The following is a 21,754-nucleotide window of genomic DNA, read 5'->3' as shown; positions in this document are numbered from 1 at the left end:
TCATATCAAAAAATGTTACCACTATCATAAAGTGCAATATGTCACGAGAAAACAAACTCAGAATCACCGGGATCTGTTGAAGTGTTCCAGAGCAATAACCTCATAATGTTACAGTGGTCAGAATTGTAAAAATTGGTCATTAAGTACAAAATTGGCTCGTTCACTAAGGGGTTAATGCAAGTCACTGATGTCAGCTGATGAGAGACTACTACTCAGCCGACACTTGCTGTCAATGACTACAGCAAGTCCAGACGGCGGCTGATGGGCGTAGTCATCAAAATTGTAAAAATCACTTGAGTTGCAGAATAATATCAGATTTTAGTGTCAAAGCAATCCAAAAACAAAGACGTTTCGGTCAAAAGGACCTTCTTCAGATAATTGCATATGGTTCACTGCATGCAACAGTGCTGTGGAGAATAGGGATTCAATGCGCATAAGATTTGCGCAAATGGGCATTGAATCCCTATTCCCCACAGCACTGTTACATGCAGTGTACCATATGCAATCTATCTGAAGAAGGTTGTCATGATGTTTCACGACCCAAAAGGGGGTTGGTCAGTGGACAACACAACACATACAATGGGATGGAAATGGGGAGAGGAAGGCCCTACCGATAGGGAAAGATGGAAGGGACATCTCCTGACTCCAACCTGAGCCTGTCCCTGCGCTCCCCAAATGCCCTAAGTGGGTCCTTCTCCCCATTGCCATCAGGAACCTCGTCCATCGCTGTCACCTAACACTGCCCTACTAGTGCACTGGCCGGCAAGGGCGCTATCTTCACAACTGCAGATGGTACAAACATGGGGGACAGTGACAAACACAAGACAGACAAGGAATAAACATAACACTTAGCTTCCAGACACCGCTGCCAAGCTCCAAACTGCAGATGACACAGAAACAGGACTCCATACTCCAGAAACAGCTGACACCAGAGTGCTGCAATTGCAAGTCTGGTCTTCATAGAGAAACTCTATCACCAACCGTCAGCTGATACATCAGGTGACCATTTAAAGGATGGTGGGAGTGGTCACCACCCACATCAGTTGACCTAGCAATTCAGCAGCTACAACATGCTGCCAGCCAGGGAAACTGACATTAACCCCCTGCTTGCCAGAAAGAAAAAAAGCTACATTTAAATTATAAAGAAACCAGAGCTGCCACGCATCCAAAAATGGATCGTGACAAAGGTCCTTTTCACTGAAACGTCAATGTTTTTGGATTGCTTTCCTACCAAAATCTGATATTTTTCTGCAACTCTGAATGCTGGATTCTTTCTTTGCTGAGTATATGGAGTGGTATCTGTAACATCCCTGCTGGCATCACTGCATGGCTTCCCATCTCCCATCTTATTCACCACTACGGGCCATGCTGTAAGTTCTGTCCTCTTAATGAGTCTTTAAGTTTCACCCCATTCTTTTAATCCCTCATTTAATTTGATATTGGCCCCCTTCTTTTTCTTCCTCTTGGGTTATAGTGACATTTCTTTCTCCTCCTCCTCTCATGTCTGGATTTGATATGAAGGGACATGTGTGATACTGTTTTTTTTCCTTTTTGCTGTGCCCGCATGACTCTCTATCTCCCATGCTGCTCAGCAGTGGATGTTTTTAATTTCCTTTTTTGTTTTTATATCTATTTACCTGTTTTTATATAATTATTTTCTATTTTCTCAGTTATTATTCAACGTGTCCCTGTCTGGTCTTGAACTAGCCCCACACACTGATGTACTACTTTCTACAATCAAGTATATCCATGGAAGCCTTTATAGATTCGTCAACTGGCATCATGCTTTACTCATGCTATATCTATATGTGTGGTTACTTGCCTCTCTGTTGATTGCACATTCTAATGAATTCGTTTTATGGAGCGGTTCATATACTTATTTGATGTATTTATTATCTCAATTTATATTCATTGTACTGCTATATGCTCACTGAGGTGGTTCATTTATAAATTAATATTTATTGTCTCCGATGCATATTTATTATATTGCATGTAGTGCGGTGGCCTTTACCTATGTCTGTATGCAGCACAGCACTGAGACATAGGGTTAATTTATATATCACTTTGGCCCCTTATAGACTCCTGATCTTAGGCTATATACATCTGCTCCCATGATCCACTGTTTATCTATGGCTGTGCGCATCGCCATGTTGTTTGTGGCTCCACGCTGTGGCCGGCGTCTGTTAGCACGGTGCGCTCTGAACCGGGTCTCCCAGCGCGTGTGCAGTGTGTGTGACTCCGCGCTACAGTGTAGGACCTGCAGACGCCATGGCGCATGCGCCGCAAGTGCCATTATTATTGGTAGACGCCGATCACGTGACCGGGTTCAAGGGCTATTTGAAGGCCCTATTGGGACTCCAACAACTACTCTCCTCCTTGATAAAGCGGCGGGGGACATCGTGAAATGCGCGTCGGAGGCCTCACTGCTGAACCTCCTCTCCCTCCCGTCCCTGGTAAGTTGCTCCATGGGTATTTGTCTGCAGCTTTAGGACTTATCCAGCATTTGGCATACTCTCACCATTATTGTTAGCAGGCAGTTTCTGTATCCTATTTGGTTACTGCTGTTGCAGCGATTTACCCTTTAGATGCTGACATGGCATCATGATATGAGACAGGATATTTTTTCCATGTGTGTTGCTTACTGGGTTTTCCATCTAGGGTAATGTGAGGGGTTGTTCGATGGGACATATTGTCCACACTTATTCATGAGCACTTCTTTGTTACTTGTCTTGGACTATTGTTATTTAATAATAAAGTTTAGTATATTTTTATATAAAATTGACTGCGTGCTCTTCTGCTTCTCCTGTCATTAATACTAGCTTTTGAGCTTGTGCATATGGTCTTGGAGCTGGGTTGTCCCTTGTCTCCTTATCACCTTATATTTATGGGATTCTTGTTGCCAAGTTCTGTCCTCTGCCTGCTCCATGCTGTGGGCCTCATGTCCTTGCTTGCTGCATACTTCCTGGCTGTATGCTTAGGGGGACGGTGCCGGCACTTCCTGAGTTTTATAGAGACAGTGTGCATACCCCTAATTTGGCCCCAGCCTATTGCCAAGAGGCATTGGGTACTAAAGGCATCTCAACCCATAGGGAGAAGCCTGAGCAACAAATTTTGTCAGTCTGAACCGCGGAGACACCATCACATGTTTCTCAACGCAAGCAATGACTAGCCAGGTTTTCACAGTTTTCTACTAGGCATTGCTCCTACTGGCCAGTTTCCTACTCCACACTGATGAGGGGCAATACCCCAAAACAGCTGTCTGTGAATGGATACCATGTTTTGACATAGGTGGTCTCCTTCATTGGAGACTGCCCTTCCCGTGGTTGCTCCTTCCCGGGGAAAGACCTGGCTAGTCATTGCTTGCGTTGAGAAACATGTGATGGTGTCTCCGCGGCTTGTGTATTGCATATTTTACATATTTCCCATAAGGGATGGGGGCTTTGCTCTAGAATCACTGCATTGAGAAACATGTGATGGTGTCTCCGCAGTGTGTTGGATGTTGATCTCCATGAGTTCATTCTTCCTCATTTTTCACAGTCTTCTACTAGGCATTGCTCCTACTGGCCAGTTTCCTACTCCACACTGATGAGGGGCAATACCCCGAAACAGCTGTCTGTGGATAGATATCATGTTTTAGCATAGGTGGTCTCCTTCATTGGAGACTGCCCTTCCCGTGGTTGTTCCTTCCAGGGGAAAGACCTGGCTAGTCATTGCTTGCGTTGAGAAACATGTGATGGTGTCTCCGCGGCTTGTGTTTTGCATATTTTCCAGCATGACAATGACCCGAAACACACAGCAAGGGAAACTAAGAAGTGGCTCAGTAAGAAGCATTTCAAGGTCCTGGAGTGGCTTAGCCAGTCTCCAGACCAGAACCCAATAGAAAATCTTTGGAGGAAGCTGAAACTCAATGTTGCATAGCAACAGCCCCGAAACCTGAAAGATCTGGAGAGGGACATAATACCTGCTGCATTGTGTGCAAACTTGGTCAAGAACTATTGGAAACGTCTGGCCTCTGTAATTGCAAGCAAATGTTTATGTACCAAATATTAAGTTGTTTTTCTATTGTATCAAATATTTCATGGAATAAAATGCAAATTACCATATATACTCGTATATAAGCCGACCCCCTTAAATTGGCCACAAAAACTGGGAAACTTATTGACTCGCGTATAAGCCTAGGGTGGAAAATGCAGCAGCTACTGGTAAATTTCAAAAATAAAAATAGATACCAATAAAAGTAAAATTAATTGAGACATCAGTAGGTTAAATGTTTTTGAATATCCATATTGAATCAGGAGCCCCATGTAATGCACCATACAGTCCAAGATGGCCCCATAAGATGCTCCATACAAAATGCACCCCATATAATGCTGCACGAAGGTTAATAATGCCCCGTATGCTGCCCCATAAAGGTTATGGCCCATAAGATATTCTATAGATTATGCTCCCATAAAATACTCCATAGATTATGGCCCATATGCTGCCCCATAAGATGCTCCATAGATTATGCCCCCATATGCTGCTCCATAGATTACACCCCCATATGCTGCTCCATAATTATGCGCCCATATGCTGCTCAATACTTTATGTCCCTATATGCTGCTCCATAGCTTATGCCCCCATATGCTGCGCCATAGTTATGCCCCCATATATTGCTGCTCCATAGTTATGCCCCCATATATTGCTGCTCCATAATTATGCCCCAATATATTGCTGCCGCTGCAAATAAAAAAAATGTCATCTTCACCACTCATTGCTGGGGGCCCGGTGCCGGTGTCATGAGCAGGCGGTGACAGGTTCTGATGTCACCGCTGGCTCAGGACCCTGGCACTGGTGATATTTACCGATCCCCGGTCCATGGCTGCGCGTCGCTCTGTCTTCTCCTCCGTGTCCTGTCAGTGACTGTTCAGGCAGAGGGCGCGTAACTATGTAACCGCGCCCTCTGACCTGAACATCACAGACAGAGGACACAGAGAGAGGACAGAGCAGCACGCAGCGATGGACCAGGGACAGGTGAATATAGCTTATACTTACCCCCTCCTGGCACGGTCTCTGCAGCCCCCCTGTTTCTCCCGGTCTCAGGCTCCTTCCTTCAGCGGTCACATGGTACCACTCATTAAAGTCATAAATATGCACATATTCATGACATTAATGAGCGGTACCATGTGACCGCTGAAGGAAGGAGCCTGAGACCAAGAGAAGCAGGGGGGCTGCAGAGACCGCTCCAGGAGGGGGTAAGTATGACCTGACACCCCCGCCCCCCCTCCCCTGCTGACCCACTGGTATATGACTCGCGTATAAGCCAAGAGGGGGACTTTCAGCCCAAAAAAATGGGCTGAAAATCTCGGCTTATACGCAAGTATATACGGTATGTAAAAATCATACAATGTGATTTTCTGATTTTTTTTTAGATTCTGTCTCTCATAGTTGAAATGTACCTACGATAAAAATTACAGACCTCTCCATTCTTTGTAGGTGGGAAAACTTGCAAAATCAAATACTTATTTTTCCCACTTCAGGTATGTGTAATTATATATATATATATATATATATATATATATATATATATATATATACACAGGTGTATCTCACAAAATTAGAATATCATCAAAAAGTTAATTTATTTATATCAGTTCTTCATTACAAAAAGTGAAACTCATACATTATATAGAGTCATTACAAGCAGAGTGATCTATTTCAAGTGTTTATTTCTGTCGATGATTATGGCTTACAGCCAATGAAAACCCAAAAGTCATTGCTTGGTTGGGGGTCCTTTGGCATCAATTACTGCATCAATACGGTGTGGCATGGAGGCGATCAGCCTGTGGAAATTTATCACTCTTTGTTTCATTGCAGCCATTTGGTAAATTAAAAAAAGTTCATTTTTTTCTCATTAATGCACCCCATCTTGACTGAAAAAAAACATAAACATGTAAACATTTTTGCAAAATTATTAAAAAGGAAAAACTAAAATATCACATGGTCATAAGTAATCAGACTCTTTGCTCAGACACTCATATAAGTCACATGCTGTCCATTTCCTCATTGTGATCCTCCTTGAGATGTTTCTGCTCCTTCATTGATGTCCAGCTGTGTTTAATTAAACTGATAGGACTAGATTTGTAAAGGCACACACCTGTCTATATAAGACCTCATAGCTCACAGTGCATGTCAGACCAAATGAGAATCATGAGGTCCGAGGAACTGGCCAAGGAGCTCAGAGACAGAATTGTGGCAAGACACAGATCTGGCCAAGGTTACAAAAGAATTTCTGCAGTAGTCAAGGTTCCTAAGAGCACAGTGGCCTCCATAATCCTTAAATGAAAGAAGTTTCGGACCACCAGAAGTCTTTCTAGACCTGGCCGTCCAGCCAAACTGAGCAATCGTGGGAGAAGAGCCTTGGTGAAAGAGGTAAAGAACCTCAATATCACCGTGGCTGAGCTCCACAGATGCAGTAGAGAGATGGGAGAAAGTTCCACACAGTCAACTATCACTACAGCAGTCCACCAGTCGGGCCTTTATGGCAGAGTGGCCCGACGGAAGCCTCTCCTCAGCGCAAGACATATGAATACCCGCATTGAGTTTGCTAAAAAACACATGAAGGACTCCCAGACTATGAGAAATAAGATTCTCTGGTCTGATGAGATGAAGATAGAACTTTTTGGTGATAATTCTAAGCGGTATGTGTGGAGAAAGCCAGGCACTGCTCATCACCTGTCCAATACAATCCCAACAATGAAACATGGTGGTTCCAGCATCATGCTATGGGGGTGTTTTTCAGCACAGTACAGAGATATCCTGGATGAAAACCTCTTCCAGAGTGCTCTGGACCTCAGACTTGCCCGAAGGTTCACCTTCCAACAAGACAATGCCCCTAAACACACGGCTAAAATAACAAAGGAGTGGCTTCAGAACAACTCTGTGACCATTCTTGATTGGTCCAGCCAGAGCACTGACCTAAACCCAATTGAGCATCTCTGGAGAGACCTGAAAATGGCTGTCCACCAACGTTCACCATCCAACCTGATGGATCTGAGAGGATCTGCAAGGAAAAATGGCAGAGGATCCCTAAATCCAGGTGTGAAGAATCATTCCCAAGAAGACTCATGGCTGAATTAGCTCAAAAGGGTGCTTCTGGGGGCGTGGCCTGAGCTGGCGATGGTGTAACACACATGGCTCAGGATCTCTGAGGAGGCATCTTGTCAGGAACACCGCACTGAACTTGCTCACTGAGCCAATGCGCGTGTCCTGAGTAAAGAAAACTGTGCTCAAAGATACCTGAGGAACGGGCAGCAACCGAGTAGATGCGTACTTCAGAGCCGTAGGACCTGAAGCACGTGACTGCTAGGGGCATGGCCTAAACTCCAGAGAGCTAGGAGCTGCAAGAGAACACCTAGCAGGGTAACTGCGAGACAAAGTTACCAAGGGGCATAGACAGGGAGAATAGTCTGGACGTAGCCAATGAGTCACACACAGAGACAGATGCAAGGTACAAAAGGGGCGAGCAGAGAGTAGTCAGGTCACAGGCAATGAGTCATACACAGAGATAATAACGCAGTACAGAGTCAACAGGCAAACTCACAACGGGAAACAGAACCAGGTCAGAACCATAGAAACAAGCTATAACAACAAACAGGCACAGGCACACAGGGGTCAGCACACTAGGCCAAAGGCAAAAGTATAACTGGCAGGGACTGAAGCTTCCTAGGGGTTTAAGAAGCTCTCCCAGAACCAGAAAGAGGCCACCATCATTAACCCCATGTGTGCAGGTCAAAACCTGCACAGAGCTCCAGACATTAACCCCTGATGTGCAGCTCAAAAACCTGCACTGGGATCATGACAGTACCCCCCTCTCAACGGGGGGCCTCTGGACCCCAGGCTTCCCCGGGTACTTGGCATGGAAAGCCCGAACGAGGCGATCTGCATGTACAGAACGAGCAGGGACCCATGAGCGCTCCTCTGGTCCATATCTCTTCCAGTGGACCAGGTACTGCAAAGAGTGGCGCACCCGCCAAGAGGCCACAATATGTCCGACCTCATACTCCAACTGACCCTCCACCAGCACTGGAGGAACAACAGGCTTGGAGTCCTCTTTGACAGACCCTGCGGGTTTCAACAGAGATTTATGGAACACATTGGATATTTTTAAAGAGGCGGGGAGACGCAACCTATATGCCACTGGGTTGACTATCTCCATAATCTCGTATGGACCAATGAACTTTGGTCCCAACTTAGCTGATGGTACCTTTAAGTTGATGTTACGTGTGGAGAGCCAGACCTTCTCTCCCGCCTGAAACATGTCTCCCGCAGTTCTCTTTTTGTCAGCAAAATATTTGTATCTCCCCTGGGCCCGAGAGATATTACGCTGGACTTCAGTCCAGAGGTTTTTTAACCGTTGAACGGACCCCTCTGCCCCTGGACAACCAGAATCCACCAGTGAAAACTCCCCAAAATGCGGATTAAACCCATAGTTAATCAGGAATGGGGATATGTTAGTGAACTGACTCACACGATTGTTAAAAGCGAATTCCAACAACGGTAACGCATCACACCAATCCTCCTGTCTGGCGGAGGTCAGAGAATTTGTTCTAGAGATTGATTGGTGTGTTCTGTCTGACCATTACTCTCCGGGTGATATGCCGACGAGAAGGAGAGTGAGATGCCCAATTTCATACAGAACGCCCTCCAAAATTTGGCCACAAACTGCACACCTCTGTCAGACACAACATTCAGGGGTACCCCATGCAATTGGACCACATGCTGCACAAACAACCTTGACAATGTTTCTGCTGAGGGTAATGCTGCCAAGGGAATGAAATGGGCCTGTTTAGAAAACCTATCTACCACCAGCCAGATCACGGTATTACCCCTGGAAGGTGGAAGGCCGGTAATAAAATCCATGGAAAGGTGAGTCCATGGCCTATCAGTAACCGGTAAAGGTATGAGTTCCCCAGCCGGTCGGTTATGCAAGCTTTTGGAACGGGCACACATGCCACAAGCAGAAACAAAATCCTTGACATCGGACCTTAGTGAAGGCCACCAAAAACCCGTGGCTACTGCCTCTCTAGTGGCCGTGATACCTGGATGAGCACTCAGCCTAGACTCATGAAACTCCTGCAGAGGTCTAGGCCGCAACAAATCTGGAACAAAAGTTTATCCCCTGGCCTGGTTGCCGGAGCTAGGGCCTGAGTCCTTAGAATTTCTTGTTCAAACTCAGTTGAGACCCCCGCTACTACCACCCCTGGGGGAAGAATGGAGGACGCCGGCTCAGGGGGAGACACTGGATCAAAACTTCTGGACAAGGCATCCGCTTTAACATTTTTGGACCCCGGTCGAAAAGTAATGGAGAACTGAAATCGTGAAAAAAAGTGACCAACGGGCTTGTCTAGGAGTAAGCCTCTTAGCAGATTCAAGGTATGCCAAATTTTTGTGATCCGTGACAACCGTGATAGGGTGAGCCGCCCCTTCCAAAAAGTGCCTCCATTCCTCAAATGCCAGCTTGACCGCAAGAAGTTCTCTATTGCCTACATCATAGTTTTTCTCAGCTGAGGACTTCTTGGAGAAGAAGGCACAGGGTTTGAGATTGGTAAGGGTGGCCGGACCCTGGGACAGCACAGCCCCCACCCCCACTTCAGAAGCATCCACCTCCACAATGAATGGTTTGGACGGGTCTGGTTGTACCAACACCGGGGCAGACATGAAACATTTCTTAATCGCTGAAAAGGACTCCTTAGCGAGTACAGACCAATTTTTTACATCAGCGCCCTTCTGGGTAAGATCCGTGAGTGGTTTAACCACTTGTGAGAAACCTTTAATGAATCTTCGATAATAGTTCGCAAATCCTAAGAAGCGCTGGAGCCCCTTGAGATCTCGAGGCTGAACCCAGTCAGCGATCGCCAGCACCTTCTTAGGATCCATACGAAACCCCTCACAGGACACAATCAACCCCAAAAAAGACAGTTCCTGTACAAAAAAACTAACATTTTTCCAATTTAGCGAACAATTGGTTCTCCCTGAGTCTCTGGAGAACTGTCCTTAGATGTTGCAAATGAGACTGTCCGGGGAATACACCAAAATGTCATCTAAATAAATAATAACAAAACGGCCTATCAGGTCAGAAAACACAACATTGATGAAATTCTGGAAAATAGCGGGTGCATTAGTTAACCCAAACGGCATAACCAGGTTCTCAAAGAGTCCTTCTGATGTGAAGAATGCAGTTTTCCACTCGTCCCCTTCCTGAACCCTTAACAGATTGTAGGCCCCCCGCAGATCTAACTTGGAGAACCATTGGGCCCCCGCTAACTGGTTACATAAGTCTGGGATAAGGGGAAGCGGGTAAGTGTTCCTAACCGTTATCTTGTTAAGTTCCCGAAAGTTGAGGCAAGGCCGCAAACCACCATCTTTCTTCTTCACAAAGAAGAATCCTGCTGCCACAGGTGACACAGAAGGCCTGATATGCCCTTTGCAGAGACTCTCAGCTATGTACTCCTTCATGGCTTGGCACTCAGGCCCAGACAAATTGAACAATCGAGCCTTAGGTAACTTGGCTCCGGGTACTAAATCAATGGCACAATCGTAGGGTCTATGTGGTGGCAGCGCCTCAGCCTCACTTTCGGAAAAAACGTCTTTGAAATCCTTCAGGTACTCCGGAATACCTTCCAGACCGACAGACGACACAGACACGGATTTATCAGTGTTAACAAGATGTCCTAGGTTATCACATTTATCATTGCATCCCCATTGAGTGATTTCCCCTGTAACCCAATCAATGGTAGGATTATGGCGTTGAAGCCAAGGCATCCCCAGTACCAGTCCTGCAGGCAAGTTTTCTAGCACAAGACAACTTAGTTTTTCCACGAGTGGAACCCACTTTTAGAGAAAAAAGTTCAGACCTGCAACAGATACCGCCCTGGGTAAGAGGAGACGAGTCAATTGCCACAAGTTTAACAGGATCCTGAAGCCTGACTGTCCCTATCTTATTGAGAGTCATAACTTTGGTATCAATCAGATTCACAGCAGAACCACAGTCAACAAAAGCAGTAGTCTGAACAGGACCATAACCAAGTTCCAGTTCCACCTGCAGCACCATTTTTGCACGTGAGGAAAATTGTACCTGAAGGTCTGGGTAGCCTCCTCGACTACTACCCAGACCTAGTCGTTTCCCGCCATCTGAGAGGTTGACGGACAGGAGGGGCAGTCCTTCTTCCACAATAGATACACAACTGCCTCTCCAGGCGGCGGCTTCTTTCTTTTTCCTCACAGGTGACAGCGCTCACCTCCATAGCCACAGGAAGAGTCCGGGTCTCATCTCCACTGAAGAATAATGGTGTTTCCCGTTGCATAACGCCTCTAGGCCGCAGTCTGCGATCCATGCAAACCGCTTGAGTCATGGCATCCTCCAGGGAGTCAGGCGGAGGATGGAGTGCCAAAGCATCCTTCAGACGTTCACACAGGCCTCTGTGGAACAGCCCCCAAAGGGCGGCATCACTCCAGGAAATCTCGGCTGCCCAATGTCTGAATTCAGTACAGAACCATTCGGCCGAGTGCTCCCCCTGACAGACACTCATCACCTTGTCCTCAGCCAACCGCACTCTATCAGGCTCATCATAATTAAGCCCTAAGGCTTCAAAAAACGCATCCAGACATTCTCTCAGGGGCAGAAGAGGAAAGCGAAAATGCCCAGGCTTGTGGGGACCCCCTTAACGGGGACATAACTTCCCCCACCCTCTGTATCTCATCCACAGAGGAGCGAGGTCTCAAAGAGAAAGAGCTTACAGCCCTCCTTAAATGCCCTGAAATCATCTTTGTTACCAGAAAACGTATCTGGCAATTTAACCGGGGATTCGCGTGGGACTAAAATGACATCTCTATTCCCCATCTGCTGGAAGCCTGCGGAAAGCACCCCCTGAAATGAGTCCTCAACCCGCCGTTGAGCCTGGGCCAGAGCTTGGTGTTCCAAACTAAGCTTCTGCAGTGACTGAGTCAAGCATTTCACCTGCTCAGATAAAGCACACATTGGGTCCATGCTGCAGAAGTGAGGAGAGAAAAAAAAATTGCAGGCCAGTTATAATGTCAGGAACACCGCACTGAACTTGCTCACTGAGCCAGTGCGCATGTCCTGAGTAAAGCGAACTGTGCTCAAAGATACCTGAGGAGCAGGCAGCAGCCGAGTAGATGCATACTTCAGAGCCGCAGGACCTGAAGCACGTGACTGCTAGGGGCGTGGCCTAAACTCCAGAGAGCTAGGAGCTGCAAGAGAACTCCTAGCAGGGTAACTGCGAGACAAAGTTACCAAGGGGCATAGACAGGGAGAATAGTCTGGACGTAGCCAATGAGTCACACACAGAGATAGATGCAAGGTACAAAAGGGGCGAGCAGAGAGTAGTCAGGTCACAGGCAATGAGTCATACACAGAGATAATAACGCAGTACAGAATCAACAGGCAAACTCACAACGGGAAACAGAACCGGGTCAGAACCATATAAACAAGCTATAACAACGAACAGGCACAGGCACACAGGGGTCAGCACACTAGGCCAAAGACAAAAGTCTAACTGGCAGGGATTGAAGCTTCCCAGGGGTTTAAGAAGCTCTCCCAGAACCAGAAAGAGGCCACAATCATTAACCCCAGGTGCGCAGGTCAAAACCTGCACAGAGCTCCAGACATTAACCCCTGACGTGCAGCTCAAAAACATGCACTGGGATCATGACACATCTCCTAAAGCGACAAAGCAAAAGAAAATCGCTCTTTTTGATAACCCACGGAAAGATTGTTTTCTCATTACTCAGAGGTACATTCTGATACCCCTTGTCTGAGCTTTGGACATTAAAAAAGACATTTTTGAAAGCTGAGGCCTTTTCCCCCATTTTACTGCAAGATGACACCATTTTGAATCGTGAGTGAAAAAATCCTTTCCCTGCTCCCTCCATTACCCACCGGCTGTCCTTGTCCTTAGAAAAAGTATATCCACGCATGTCTACCACATTTTAAAGATTTTTATTGTCTTTTGGAGATATTTTTTAACAAAAATCCTGTCATATACCAGCTGATTGGTGGAAGGATACAAAATAGTCCCTACCCTGTGCCTAATCTGACAGGATTTCTCTTGTTGCATAATTAAAAGACATTGACTTTTTTTGGAATCTCCTCTTGTCTTAGACCCTTTGGAAGTCCCAGGGTGTCCTAATTAAGCTATATTCCCCTGCTTTGTGCGAGGCTGCGGGAGCTATAATGGCTGTGGAGGGATCTCTTTCATCTCAACGTCCTATCTCAAGTACGCCATTTTCCTGTCATAACAGATCTGTGAGGCGGAAGGACACAAAATAGACTGTGATTTGTGCCTATTTCTGTTACCTCCGCTCCCCACCGCTCCTGTGCGGCTCCACTGGGGTGATCTGCCTCTCTTCAGCGGTGCTTTGTATCAGCTGCCGGCTCCCCTGTTGCATATTTTATGAGCGGGGACTGACGTCACTGAGCCCTGTGTGAAGACTAGCCACCTGTCACAGCTGCATTTAATGTCACAGGGAGCGCGTCTATATCGGCGCGCAGTTAAAGGGAATCTGTCACCCCTTTTTTGAGATATCATATAATGATATCATTCAATTGTGTGTCACATAAGCATTCTCTTAGTACTTTTGCTTCCCCCTGACCCCGCAACTTTCATGCATAAATACCTTTTTTATATCGGTTCAGATGTATGTAAACTGCCGCTGTCCGGTGCGCTGGGCGGGACTTATTCACCTGCTCCCCCTCCCTGTCTTGCTCTACGCATTTCTTCTTGTGTAGAGCAAGACAGGGAGGGGGGAGCAGTTGAAAAAGGTTCTCCTTGCCAAGGTTCTCCTCTGTCTCCATACTTAATAAATCTATTTCAGATCATTCTCCGGTAACTGCACAATTGACAATAGGGCCTCCAACTCACCCCCAATTCAGGTGGAAATTCAACTCCTCTTTGCTTCATAACCCCTCCACCAAATCTGAAATCAGCTCAGCCTTACAGAATTATTTTAGTGAAAATGACTCCGTCCTCCTAAATCCATTTTCCTGTTGGAACGCTCACAAGGCGGTATTGAGGGGAGTTTTGATCCAAATTTCCTCCAGACAAAAAAAGTTAAAAGAGCTAAAATCCTTACCCTACAACAGTCAATTAAATCTAAAGAAGAGGAACTTTGTCGATCCTCTGTTTCCTCTAGCAAACAAGCTGTATTATCAGAACTTACTGATCTTAGAATGCAATTAAGGAAACTCATATTCAATTTTTACGACTCAGCTATTAGATCGGCAAAATGCAAGCATTACTTATCTATAAATTGCCTTTCAAAATACATGTCAAACAGAATTAAGAATATACGGAAACGGAATAGAATTGACACTATAACTTCCTCTAATGGTACATCTCTGGTCCACCAGAAAGATATTGTAAAGGCTTTTGCCGATTATTACAAAAATCTGTATAATATTAATCAGGATAACCCTAATTTGCAGCCAACTACCTCAGAGATTGGATCATTCCTTTCCACCATGAACCTTCCAAAGCTCAACCCTGAAGACTTATCTTTTTTGTCTTCTCCCTTCACTGAACAAGAAGTCCTGGAAACTATAAAAAAAACTTAAAACATTTAAATCACCCGGACCAGACGGGTCTACTAATGATTATTTCAAGTCTTTTAGTAATTTATTGGCCCCTCACCTTGTAAAAGTATTTAATTCAGCTTTCCAATCAGGTCAATTTCCCAAAGAGATGCTGGAAGCGACCATTGTCGTAATCCCTAAACCAAATTCTGACACTAGCCAAGTTTTTAATTATAGACCTATATCCCTCATCAACACAGACGTAAAAGTTTACGCAAAAATCTTGGCTAATAGACTAAATCAATTTCTCCCGACACTAATTTCCAACGATCATAGATATGCTTCATTAAATCCATAGATGGTACTAGAAGGCTCATTAACATAATTAAGCTCATTTCCTCGAAAAACCTCAAAGCCACTGTTATCTCTCTTGATGCTGAAAAAGCGTTTGACCGCCTTAATTGGTCTTATCTCGAAGCGACTCTCAAAAAATTTGGAATGAATTCTCGACTCACGGGAGGTATTATGGCTTTGCACTCCGGCCCTGGGGCGAGGGTATATTCCAACAATCAGGGCTGCCCCTTGTCACCATTGCTTTTCGCATTGGCCACTGAACCTCTGGCCCAATTAATCAGGAATAGTACAAAGATCTCAGGAATTAAAACCTTGCATAGAGATTTTAAAATAGCGTTATTTTGACGTCCGTCTGCGGTCTGGGCTGCAGCCAGCCAACACCCCGAGAAACACTGATACCCTTTACCCCTATACAGGGATCTGGATTTATAGCAGAGCCCAGGAGGCCCTGTCTGAATAGGAGCAGTGGCCAGAGCAGGACGGTCGCCAGAAAGGTGTTCCAAAACAGGACAAAAACGTAGTGGTATCTGGGTCTAAACCAGTCGGGCAGCAAGGTACAAAAACAGTAGACAGTAGCAGAGTCAGATTCAGGCCAAGGTCAGAGTCATAAACCAGGAGGGCAGCTGAGGTACAGAATCGTTAGGCAGAAGCAGAGTCAGAAGTCCAGGCCAAGGTCAGAGTCATAAACCAGGAGGGCAGCAGAGGTACAGAATCGTTAGGCAGAAGCAGAGTCAGAAGTCCAGGCCAAGGTCAGAGTCAGTCAACTATAGCAATTCACACAGTAACACGCAGGGGAACCAAGAATATATCCGGCGGCTTGCAAGCCCAGTCCCAAGGTATTTGAGGGATCAGGTCATCCCTCACAGGCTCCCGGGCTGATGATGTCATCAGGACCGCCCCCAGGACCAGACCTGATGACGATGCACCAACCCCTTCATGACTGACAGAGGAGCGGAGTCTGCGTCCACTAGACGCCTGCGCAGAAGCCCTTTCACTGTTGCCGCCATCACTCGGGCGCGAGCCACGGCGCCTCCTAGTGGCCGAGGGCGGAACAGCAGGCCCCGAGTTCGACAACGACATGTCAGTCCGGCGCCTCCTGGTGGCCGAGGCCTGGACAGCAGGCCCTGAGCCCGAGGGCGGCGTGACAGTCCGTCGCCTCCTAGTGGCTGAGGGCGGAACAGCAGGCCCCGAGTCTGACGGCGACGTGACAGTTATATGCAGATGATATAATTCTTACCCTTACCGATCCAAGCAACTCTATCACTGCCTTACAAACTCTAATCCAGACTTTTTCCAAGGTCTCTTATTTTAAAATAAATGACTCTAAATCCAAAATACTTGGCTTTAACCTGGGAGTAGACCAAGGAAAAAATGAGGGCCTCTCGCCTTGGTGTTGGGCTACTGATGGGCTGACATACCTAGGCCTAAAATTTGTCAAAAATATAAACTCTCTTATAAAATTAAACTTAGAGATTCTTACCAAAAAGCTTTTTAATGAATTTCGTATATCTAGAGATGATGGACTCTCTTGGTGGGGAAGAATCATGATGGTTAAATCATGCATCTTCCCAAAAATCCTATATCTACTTCGCTCTTTTTCTTTAAAAGTTCCCACTTCTTCTCTTACAAATCTCCAAGCCTCATTGAATTCCTTTATATGGAATAACAAAAGACCCAGAATAGCAAAATACATTCTCTACAATAAATATCACAGCTTATTACACTGCAAATTTAGTCAAACAAAGCGCATTCTGGTGGCCACATGATAAGACACCAGCTTGGCATGAACTAGAATTGTCTTTTAACAATTATAAACCTCTTCACCTTCTAATTCTGAACCAACTCCTTCATAAAAAATTAATTGAAAACTCTCATCCAATTTTTCAAGCTATTTCTGAAGCTTGAAAAAAATGTTCTGTTCCAAAAAGAGGCTCTAATAAAGAAGTCACATTAAAAATTTGACCTTATCAGTTATTTTTCAAGCATCCAATCAGACTATTGACCCCGTTTGGTCTGCACTTGGTTTCAAAAGACGCAAAGATTTATACGATGGTGCTCTTTGTACACCTTATAACAAACTCAAGAATAGATTTCAATCTACTACTCCTGCTTTCTTACAATATGTCATCCTTAAAGACAAACTCCATGAGTTCCTTGCTATTTCACCAAGAATTTCTGAACCAGCAGTTAATCTTATTTGTATTATAGACCATAATATTTTCTGGAGTTTTGAGTATACTTACAAGTGGTGTAATAATAGCTTTGCAGTGGTCAAGACTCAAAATATTATCAAATGGGAAAACGAATTACATACAATAATTGACCCTCCTGACCTTGAACAGGCATGCTCCCTCTCGTACGCCTCTACCATTTCCTTATCACTACAAGAGACCCACTTCAAACTTTTAACGAGATGGTATTATACCCCTGTAAGACTCCATAGAATCAATCCTGACAATTTTCTGCTCTGTTGGAGGGGTTGTGGAAGGTCAGGAAATATTTTGCATATATTTTGGCAATGTCCCAAAATTGTTCCCTTTTGGAGAAAGGTTTCAAATCTTATTGATTTTATCTTAGGAACGCGACTTATTTTGTCTCCTTGTCTGGCCCTTCTTTCTCTAGACGCTGACAAAATTGACCCTACTAACAGGCTGTTGATTATGCACATTTTACTAGTTTCCAAACACAATATCGCTTTCCTATGGAAAAATCCACAACCTCCACAAATTAACGATATTATAGACAAAATTAGCCTTCATCATTCCTTTGAACTGAAATTTGCGCATATGCATGATCAATTTGCCAAACATGCTAGGAAATGGTCTAGATGGCTGGAGCTGTTCTCTTAAGGTCTTCAACCAGAGTGCGCCTGCCTAGGGCCCTTTGGGGTTAGGTCTTTGGCTTGGAACAAATTTAATATATTATATGCTTAAATACTTACCTTTGTAATATTTCAATGTATAATATGCTTCTGCATTAACATGTTACATTTTATGTATTCTTTACATTTGGACATTGTTGTCCTTCCTCTTTTCCTTTTCATCTTTCCTTCCCTCCCATACACCTTCTTCCCCATTTATTAAAACTCCAATAAAATGTTTGGAAAACAAATGGGTGCTTCTACTCAATACTTATCAAAGGGTCTGAATACTTATGACCATATGGTATTTCAGTTTTTCTTTCTTAATAAATTAGCAAACATTTCTACATTTCTGTTTTTTTTGTCAAGATGGGGTGCAGAGTGTACATTAATGAGAAAAAAAATGAACTTTTTTGAATTTACCAAATGGCTGCAATGAAACAAAGAGTGAAAAATGTAAAGGGGTCTTAATACTTTCTGTACCCAATTCAAAAATACAAAAGGGACTGGCTTTTAAAGTTCCTGTTTTACTTTTGAATATACTGGAGTGCTGCCTCTTTTTTCTGAATTTATATCCTTTTGCACGGAGCAGACTTCCTTGCTGAGAGGCCCTGCACCCATAGTATCTTTATATACGTGCTGTTCCAATTTTTTGCTTACTCTCTCTCTCTATTCGGATACAGAAACCTTGTCACAATGGTAAAAAGGGGGGTGGTATGCTCGCATTATGTGCAGTGTTTTTTCTGTTTGACTTAATGGCAAATTTGGTGTGTTGTCCTTGCTGAAAAAGCTTCCTAAGCTTTGTTTTTCCATGTTGAATAAAAACAGTGTGCATTATGGGTACAATTTTCATTTAAAGGGTTATTAAGAGAGTTCACTACTCGGACAACCCTTTCTCAATCCGTATGTTTCTCACTTTTAAAATACTTATACTCACCTTCTGTGCAGTTCCTGTGGGCTTTGCCCTGTCTCTGACAGCGATCGCGTAACAAAGTGACCTCATGCGAACCCTGCTGCCAATCAGTGGCTGCTTCACTCTCCCTCTCCTGTTCTCTCTCTTCGGCCAGGGTCACACTTGCGAGAAACTTGCATGAGTCTCGTGTCTCAATACCCGGCACTGCCGCTGGCACTCGGGACTGGAGTGTGCGGCTGCATGTATTTCTATACAGCTGAGCGCTCCTGTCCGAGTGCCGCCGGCAGTGCCGAGTATTGAGACACGAGACCCGTGTGAGTTTCTCGCAAGTGTGACCCCGGCCTTCCTATGGATATATGTTAGGGGAGGGGAGAGAAAAGCCCACGCTGGTTGCCTGCAGGGTTCGCGTGACGTCACACTGTTACCCTATCACTGTCAGAGACAGGGCAAACCCCACAGGAAATGCAATGGAGGTGAGAATAAGTACTGTTATAAAAGGGGGAAACATACGGATTGAGAAGTGATTGTCCGAGTACTGATCAACTCCTTTAAAACACAAAAAAACAGTTATCCCCTATCAATAGGTAAGGGTTAACTCGCTGATCACTGGAGGTACACAGCTGGGACACCAGCAATGCTGAAATCGGAGCCCTGAGACACATAGAATGGGGGTTTGCAGACCCGTCCTGAATGGTGTGAAAGTGTGCAGGCTCTGCTTCTGATCCATTCGTTGTACATCCAGTGTCCCGTATCTGTAACACAAGGTCCGTTCCAAGCCCACCTGGAAAGTCTCCTGACTTGAACCAACTGCTTTTTAGGCATAGATGAAGATATGAAGCAGGTAGCTCAAGTTAGGAGATCTGATGGTCAAGCAGGGTCTCTCGAAGCAAGGAAAATCCGTGATTCACAGATGTGTGAAATATACCACATAGTATTGTGGTGTAGTAACCACTGAGTCCGCTAGGGGGTGCTGTTTGGATGTCCCAGGAGAAAGGATGAATGGCAGAATGCGGAATGGCCGTTATGTATCCCAAAGTGGGTGGCTTTGGGATGGAGACTTATGTGTTGCTCAGTAATGATATTGCTGAGGTGTTGTTTCAATGTGTAAGGGAGAAGTCTCCAGGTAACTAGAGAGATGGGCGGACCTGGTTACCTACAAACCCACCCAGGGGGTGTGTTTAAAGCACTGTTGGAAAGAGTGTGTAAATGCTTAAAGGACCTGTGATGAGGTCAGAGTCATGTGACCCGGTGGGTGTGGCTATGAAACATATAATGTGGCCAGGGTAGGTCACAGGGGGTGAGTGCTGGGACCTGGTTGGTCCAGTGTGGAAGGTCCCGCTTGAGTGAGATGGGGCTGCCTTCTGACAGCAAGTGAACGCTGTGTTAATGGCTGCACGTGCCTGAGAGTTCCCTGGAGGGAATGGACGTCTGCCACATGATGGTGAAGGAACCATGAGTGACCCTGACGTGGGTGAGATAACGCTGAGGCTGAAGAGCCTGTGTAATGGACATTTGCTTGACCAGTGTGATATAAGGATAACCAGAGTGAAGCTATAGTGGATGCTATGCTGTATATGAACTTTGTTGCTTCTATGGGTTTATGCTGCTGAATAAACCGCATGGACTATGTTTTGTGGAAAACACGGTGCCGGATGTGTTTTGTTCGCTGCCTAGCGAGGATCCCCTAACTGAATGACAGCACTACCTCACTGTATGTGGAAATCACATCTTTTAGCTCTTTGTCTACCCGCCATCTTCTTGGCAGAAAAAGCTCCATGCCCAGTCGCCATCATCTATTATCCAGATTTGTTTTTTTTGGCCGAATGTTCAACGTTCTTTTTTTTACATAAAGCAGAAGCTGCATGAAGGCTGGTCAGGAGTCAGAACAACTCTTTAAAGCCTGAAGCAGATAAAAGAAGCTAAAGACTAAAAATGTGAAGGATCAGAGGTTTTTACATTGCAGTGCACATATTCATTCAAATCTCTGAGCCCCATTCTACAGTATGAGCCCCCCGCATGGCCCCCTCTATATAGAGTATGAGTGCCCACATGGCCCCTTGTATACAGTATGAGCCCCCCACATGGCCCCCTGTATAAAGTATGAACCCCCACATAGCCCTGTGTATAAAGTATGAGCCCCCACATAGCCCCCTGTATACAGTATGAACCCCCCACATAGCCCATTGTTTACAGTATGAACCGCCACATAGCCTCCTGTATACAGTATGAGCCCCCACATGGCCCACTGTATACAGTATGAGCCCCATAAGGCCCCCTGTATACAGTATGAGCCCCCCCACATGGCACCCTGTATATAGTATGAGCCCTCCACATGGGCTCCTGGAACACAGTATAAGCCCCCAATTAGCCTCCTGTATACAGTAGTGGCCCCCCACATGGGTCCCCGGAATACAGTATGAGCCCCCACACAGCCTCCTGTATACACTATGAGCCCCCACATGGGTCACCGGAATAAAGTATGATCCCCCACATAGCCTCTTGTATACAGTATGATCCCCCACATGGCCCACTGTATACAGTATGAGCCCCCCACATGGCCCCCTGTATACAGTATGAGCCCCCACATGGCCGCCTGTATACAGTATGAGCCCACATGGCCTCCTGTATACAGTAGGAGACCCCACATAGCCCCCTGTATACAGTTGAGCCCCCCACATGGCCCTCTGTATACAGTATGAGCCCCCACATGGGTCCCCGGAATACAGTATGAGCCCCCACATGGACCACTGTATATGGTATGAGCCCCCATATGGCCCACTGCATACAGTATGAGCTTCCACATAGCATCCTGTATACAGTATGAGCCCCCCAGATGGCCCCTTGTATACAGTATGAGCCCCCATATAGCCTCTTGTATACAGTATGAGCCCCTACATGGCCCACTGTATATGGTATGGGCCCCCACATTGGTCCCTGGAATATAGTATGAGCCCCCACATAGCCCCTTGTATACAGTATGAGCCCCCCACATGGCCCCTGTATACAGTATGAGCCCCACATGGCCCGCTGTACAGTATGAGCCCCCATATGGCCC

The sequence above is a fragment of the Dendrobates tinctorius genome, unplaced genomic scaffold (genome assembly GCF_039654945.1).
Source record: "Dendrobates tinctorius isolate UK_male_01 unplaced genomic scaffold, ASM3965494v1 ptg000128l, whole genome shotgun sequence".
In the NCBI taxonomy this organism is placed as follows: domain Eukaryota; kingdom Metazoa; phylum Chordata; class Amphibia; order Anura; family Dendrobatidae; genus Dendrobates; species Dendrobates tinctorius.
The sequence above is the reverse complement of the archived record's forward strand: the minus strand, read 5'-3'. Positions refer to the sequence as shown.